Source organism: Diadema antillarum, unplaced genomic scaffold, assembly GCF_040938485.1.
Source record: "Diadema antillarum isolate AM-2024a unplaced genomic scaffold, OU_Dant_1.0 scf00000132, whole genome shotgun sequence".
NCBI classification, from domain to species: domain Eukaryota; kingdom Metazoa; phylum Echinodermata; class Echinoidea; order Diadematoida; family Diadematidae; genus Diadema; species Diadema antillarum.
Window position 1 is genome coordinate 808796 of NW_027271021.1, and position 7979 is coordinate 816774.

Below are 7979 nucleotides of genomic sequence, written 5' to 3' on the forward strand. Positions count from 1 at the left end.
ACATTTATAGTATACTAAAGAGGCACACAGGTGGAACGGTTGCGCTATGATATAATTTATGTAGCCATATGCAGAAATGGAAGCACTATTACACTGTACCTCCAAAGTCTGTACTACTCTATGCCTTACAAACATTGTTGATCGATCTGAAAAAAAACCCACTAAACGTGCTTCATTACGCCATTCAAAGTATATCCTGTCTTAATTGAAATTGCTTTCCGTTGAATTATCCCTCACAATCAAAATATAAATTCAGCACTATTCAGTTTCAGTATGAAGTTGGTTAATCCTAATGTGACAATATATATATATATATATATATATATATATATATATTATAATCATACTCTCCGCAGCAAGAACTTACCTCTTGATGCACTTGTCGTGAAAAGATTAATGTTTGAGCAGGAGAGATTTTGAAGAGAATGTGAGATCACAGTAGAAGAATACCCAAAGTAGCGATTGCGAAATCGGTGCCTGATCTATGAATTATGCGCAGCTGACATCGACCACGTAGGAATCATTCACTTAAAATATGCAACCTTTGATCTCAATTTCGAGAGTTTTGAATGAACACAAGAAGAAATTGAACTCTTTTCACTCCTTTTGGTTTTAACAGGAATAAAACAATTGATTATGCCTTTGCACGTATAGATGCCGGGCATTAACCCAAAGCCAATTACTGGTTCACTTAAAAAAAAAAAAAAAAAAAAAAAAAAAAAAACTATATACGAGCACCATGGCAAATAGTATCGATGAATCACAGTGGGTAAGGCCTATATGCATGGATTTCGTGTTCAAAGTATATTTGTATAGAGATATTCACAATCAAATGCATCGAAGTTATGAAAGTTATAAAATAAAATAACAAAGTCAATTATCTGAAAACAATTTTGATGGCACTTTACTGTAATATGCCTTTTTTAACAGGGGGCGGTTGTTTCTTTTTTTCCTATGTGGGGCGAGGTAAATATGCAATGACCCCTAAACGATACGTGCATCCTGTCAGGAAGACCCCCCCCCCCCACACACACACACACGTACACACTGTTACGACCAAAATCACTCCGAGAATGATCGCACAAAAGAAACAATCAACTGATGTTCAGGCGGTTTATTAACAGTGATATTGTGGGTACAGACTGGTAATCAGCGTCATATCAGTACAACAATGATCAATAAAAACAATTACAAATCGGTAATGGAATCACTTACATGCATCCAAACTATCACAAAGTCGCTACAGTTCCCTGGTAGTGTCCAGATACGATGTTCGATGCACAAATGAATGATCCGCAATGCACCGATGAATGATTCCTTCGACGTAAATCCAGAGGCACAGGTTACAATAGTCCGCGTTATAAATCCAGGGTATATGTCCACAATAGATCCACGGTATAATGTTCACAGCGAAATGTGCAGAATCCAACGACCACGTCCAGTCGATGCGTTGAATGATGATTCACTTTATATTGTCCAGCTTAGGAATCCAGCCCGTCACAGCTTTGCCGTAGCAATGTCCGTTGACATTAAAATATGGAGTCCAATGAAGGCACATTAATTCTCTGCAGGCAAAATGTCTCCCAGGCCTTATCTCCAGAAACATGACAGGTCAGCAGGTAACACAGGACTGACTATAACAAGTCGCTTCAGAGCCAGAAGTGACGTAACTCTCAGAGCAGAGGTGTTGGGTACTCTGCCTACTGTAGAATTTCTCTGGCTTATATACTATCCATTCAACCCCTTCTAGCACATTCTATAACTCTCTCCAACCTACTAGCCAGTCCAAGTTCCAGGAAACCTGCATGACTCACTGCCTAACTATGTACAAAACATCATTACCAAGAATAACTACCAATCACATTGGGCTACAGGGACAGTGCCTCACTCAGCCAAACATGTAAGCACTTCCCAGAACATTCTGGAATGGGTGAAATCATTCTAGATTGAGTGAGTTATAATGTATTTCCTGTTACATGCATGTACTGTGTAGTTACATTGTATACCACCTAGAAAATTCTCCACTGATCTGGTCAGCCTGTATGTACTATATCTATATCACATAGAATGTTCTCCATTAATCTGGTCAACCTGTGTACATACACATTAAAACAACCATGCATACAGTACATCATACATGAACGTAACTACTAGTGTGTACATTTGTGACACCATCCCCCATGGGAAAAAGAAAGCCTTGCTGTAGCAAGGGTTTCTTTTACCTTCACAATTTCTCATTATTATTTATAATGAATGTGAGGTAAAATCCAAGTTAAGCTACAATAATCACATACTATCACATGCCTTTTGGATAGCTGTATTAATTCCATGTTCTCTTTTCATGGATACCATGTACAATGATATTGCTTGTATTCTCAGAGCTTATAAAATCATGTCAAACTGTTTTGCATACATTAATGGATATGCTAAACACATACACTGTAAGTGATATGCCGGTGAAAACTTTTCACCCTTAACTTCTACTGTGCTATCCACTATCTATGTCACACCAACTGACTTTCTGTCATAGCACTCTTTCAGCACATTGACATGACACATTCTTTGATCAATGCCTCTGTCTGGCGTACTGATCACATAGTTCACATCACTGAGTTTCTTTTTGACACAGTATGGGCCACTGAACTTGGCTTTCAGTGGTTCACCTTGTATGGGCAGCAGTACAAGAACTTTCTCACCTGGGTTGAAAGTTCGTGCTTTGGCATTTTTATCTGCCTTTCTCTTCATAGAGTCTTGTGACACTTTCAAGTGTTCCCTAGCTACCTCACAAGCCTTTGAAAGCCTTTCACGAAACTTTGACACGTAGTCAAGTAGGTGGACCTCATCATCCTCCGTCATGAATTTCTCTTTGATGAGCTTCAGTGGGCCCCTGACTTCATGACCGTACACCAACTCAAATGGGCTGAAACCTGTAGACTCATTTGGGGAGTCCCTCGTTGCGAACAGCAGGAAAGGCCGGGATGCCCTTATCCCAATCCTCGGGATACTCCTCACAAAATGCCCTAATCATTGTCTTTAGGGTCTGGTGGTAGCGCTCCAACGCACCTTGGGACTGGGGATGATAAGCTGACGACTTCAGCTGCTTCACACCCAAACGATACATCACCTCTTGAAATATGCCTGACATGAAATTTGACCCTTGGTCAGACTGCACTTCCTTGGGCAACCCATACCTAGTGAAAAACTGCACTAGAGCATCTACCACAGTCTTAGCAGTGATATTTCGCAATGGGATAGCCTCTGGAAACCGTGTAGACATGTCCATAATTGTCAAGAGGTACTTGTGACCTGACCTTGTCCTAGGCAAAGGTCCAACACAGTCAACTAGAACTCGACTGAATGGTTCTTCAAACGCAGGTATCGGAATCAATGGCGCTGGCTTCACTGAATGCTGTGGTTTACCAGCCACCTGACATGTGTGACAAGTTTTGCAAAACTCAGCCACATCCACATTCAACCCTGGCCAATAGAAATGCCTCATGATTCGATCCTTTGTCTTTCTGACGCCTAAATGGCCGCCAACAGGTAACTCGTGAGCAATCCTCAAGATCTCACCGCGGTAACTAGGAGGGACAACAACTTGACGGACCACCGTCCAATCCTCATCAGTTGGCCTATGGGGAGGTCTCCACTTCCTCATCAAAATGCCATCTTTGACATAATAGCACTCAGGGACCTTTTCATTACAGCCTCAGCCTCAGAACACGCCGTCTGAGACAAGCCTTTCAACTCAGAGTCTGCCTGCTGTGCTTCAACCAAGGAAGACTTGCTAAACAGCCCATCACTGTTAGCCTCGGAGCCTAATACAGCAACCCCATCATTCAAATCCTTGAAAAAGGTTTCTGCCAACCAAACACCGGAATTCTCCTCCACATCAACAGAATCCGCATCATCTTGAACAGCTCTACGAGCCTGAGACCTAGTCACGACACAATCTGGGAAAATCCCAGGAAATTCCTCCTGCAACTGCTCAGTTTCAGCAACCACCACTGGTTTCTCCGAAACAACTGGAGACGCAACCACCTTGTCCCCAGCCAAGTCATTCCCCAACAGGAAATCAATCCCTGCCATGGGCAACTCAGGAACAACTCCAACAGTAACAGGACCAGAAACTAGGTCACACTTCAAATCCACTCTATACAGTGGCACTGACATATAACTGCCATCAACAGTCTGAATCAAGACTTTTGCATTCACTGCACTATCTGGTGGAAAAGTCATACCACCATCCACCATCGACTGAGAGACCCCCGTATCCCGCAGGATGACCACTGGCTTACCTGCCTCACCAGAAGTACATGGGGTCACCTCACCATCAAACAAAAAGCTACGATAGCTCTCATCCACCTGCTTCATCCTATCTTTGAATTTGGGAGGTTGACTTTCAATGGCCTGTGTTTCACTGAACGGGACACTGTTTTCGGGTAGGACACTTTTTGACATGACAAATCCCATGTCCTTCTTTGTTTTGTTTTGCAACTTCCAACACAGAGACTTTACATGCCCTGTCTTGTTACAGTGAAAACATTTGATGACATTTGCACTTGTACTGGACCCTTTGTCAGATTGAGGCTTTGGTGCCGATGAAGTTTCAGAACTCGTGCCTTTTTCAGGACCAGCATTCTTTGGATTGCTCGACTGAATTTTGTCTCTCTTATTTCCAGAGAAATTCCTGAAAGGTGGTCTGTTGTCATTTCTGTGGGTCAGCTCATACTCATCAGCCATCAAGGCTGCTTTATGCAAACTTGTCACTTTGTGATCATCCAAATGCGACCTCACACTGAAAGCAACACTCTTTTTGAATTCTTTCAAGAGAACAACCTCACGTAGGTTATCGAAGTCCTGATCCACTTTCAGGGACCTGTACCACCTATCAAACATCATTTCTTTTTCACGAGCAAACTCAACATGTGTCTGGCCTGGTTTTCGGTACGAATTTCTGAACTTGTGTCTGTACGCCTCTGGCACCAACTCATAAGCATTCAACACTGCTTTCTTGACTGTAGCATAGTCACGTGATTGCTCTTCAGAGAGAGATGAGTACACATCAGCTGCTTTGCCGACAAACACACTTTGAAGGAGCAAGGGCCAAAATTCCTGTGGCCAGTTCAAACTGTTAGCCACCTTCTCAAATGACACAAAATATGCATCAACTCTGTTTTCTTCAAACTTTGGCACCAATCGAATGTTCTTTGCCAAATCAAAATCAGAGGGAGCCCTTTCATGATTTCCAACAGTCTGTGCGTGAGCCATTTCCATCTCACGCAATTTCGCCTGTTGCTCCACTTCAAATTTCTTCTGTTCCATTTCAAGTTTTTTCATTTCAATTTCTCTTTGTTTGTCCCTTTCTTTCATTTCCATTTCTAGTCTCATCTTCTCTTTCTCCAGTTCTAATTCCCTTGCTCTTTCTCTCTCCTTCATTTCCAATTTAGCAAGCTCAAGCCTCGTTTGATCTGAAATTTGAGCTCGATCTTGAGTGTCAATTTCTTCTTTGAGCTCCATGTGACCAGCTACTAAGTCAAGAATTTCTGCCTTTCTTGCAACCTTGTGGAACATCAACATTCAAATGCTGTGCAATAGCAGTCAAATCACATTTGCGTAACCTTTGCAAATCTTTGAGGGACAAATCTGTCCTCTGAACAAATGCCTGAACATCCATTGTACTGATTGACATTGTCACAATGTATTACACACAATATGCAATTCAACAACCAACTCAACCGGTATTTTGTCTGTACTAATATTCTGGATTCCGGAACGTTCCAAATTCTAAGTTTTGGCTTTAAATTCACTTCCCGGACAAGCCCCCAATTTTGTTACGACCAAAATCACTCCGAGAATGATCGCACAAAAGAAACAATCAACTGATGTTCAGGCGGTTTATTAACAGTGATATTGTGGGTACAGACTGGTAATCAGCGTCATATCAGTACAACAATGATCAATAAAAACAATTACAAATCGGTAATGGAATCACTTACATGCATCCAAACTATCACAAAGTCGCTACAGTTCCCTGGTAGTGTCCAGATACGATGTTCGATGCACAAATGAATGATCCGCGATGCACCGATGAATGATTCCTTCGACGTAAATCCAGAGGCACAGGTTACAATAGTCCGCGTTATAAATCCAGGGTATATGTCCACAATAGATCCACGGTATAATGTTCACAGCGAAATGTGCAGAATCCAACGACCACGTCCAGTCGATGCGTTGAATGATGATTCACTTTATATTGTCCAGCTTAGGAATCCAGCCCGTCACAGCTTTGCCGTAGCAATGTCCGTTGACATTAAAATATGGAGTCCAATGAAGGCACATTAATTCTCTGCAGGCAAAATGTCTCCCAGGCCTTTATATCTCCACAAACATGACAGGTCAGCAGGTAACACAGGACTGACTATAACAAGTCGCTTCAGAGCCAGAAGTGACGTAACACTCAGAGCAGAGGTGTTGGGTACTCTGCCTACTGTAGAATTCCTCTGGCTTATATACTATCCATTCAACCCCTTCTAGCACATTCTATAACTCTCTCCAACCTACTAGCCAGTCCAAGTTCCAGGAAACCTGGATGACTCACTGCCTAACTATGTACAAAACATCATTACCAAGAATAACTACCAATCACATTGGGCTACAGGGACAGTGCCTCACTCAGCCAAACATGTAAGCACTTCCCAGAACATTCTGGAATGGGTGAAATCATTCTAGATTGAGTGAGTTATAATGTATTTCCTGTTACATGCATGTACTGTGTAGTTACATTGTATACCACCTAGAAAATTCTCCACTGATCTGGTCAGCCTGTATGTACTATATCTATATCACATAGAATGTTCTCCATTAAGCTGGTCAACCTGTGTACATACACATTAAAACAACCATGTATACAGTACATCATACATGAACGTAACTACTAGTGTGTACATTTGTGACAACACACACACACACTCACATACACACATACACACATGCACACGAAGTAGGGGTGGTTGATGAATCTTAGATACTTTGCATAAGGTATGTATGCAATCAGCAAAAAAAGAAGAAGTAAACACTTTCTTCTTATTAAGACTTTCCATATGAAATTATAACTGTCATACAAAACACTATAAAATCAGATTAAAATCGATTTGATACTCTTTCAGCCTGTTAAGGCTCAAATAAACGGAAATGAAATCCATGCATGAATGAAAACTTTTTTTTCTCTCTGTCGAAGGTGCAAAAGTAAACATTGCAAAATTGAATAATCTGCAATCGATGTGTAATGCCGTCTCTCTTTCGCATAAGAATAGAAACAAAAGATTAAGGTTACATGTCGATGATAGTTTGATCTTTTAATGAGAGAAAGATTTGATTAATCAGAACCCCCATCGTGATGCAAGAATGTTACAAAGAAGAGAGGTAAACGTTTTCATATTTCATCTCTACCAAGAGAGGAGGTTATGTTTTCATTACCGTTGGTTTGTTTGTCTTTGTGCAAAATAATGATCTGATTGCAAAATAACTCAAAAAAGTTGTGAACAGATTTAAATGAAACTTAAAGATTGAAAATGACACAATATGCATTGATCCCTAAATTTTTGCGAATTTTACGAAGGATTTTCGATTCAAGTTAGTCAATATTCATTTTATTGTTTGTTTCGCCGCTCAACTGGAAGTTGATGACGTAGCAAAAAGCTTCAATATTAGGAAATCGGGCGATTTCCAGCAGGCATACGTATGGGTGGAAATCACTGATCTCTATGGAAGGAAAAGATAATTGGTAGAAATTAGCTGCTTGGTGGAGGTCTTTTAACCAAGTCTCAACGTAAGCAGGAGAGCTCCATTATATTATATATAAAGCAGAATCCGAAATGTTTTTTTTTTTTTGGGGGGGGGGGGGGAGGGGGGAATCAGTTTTTATTTCAAACGTAACAACCAAATTAGAGAGCATTCAGACAATGTTTTTCTCGATA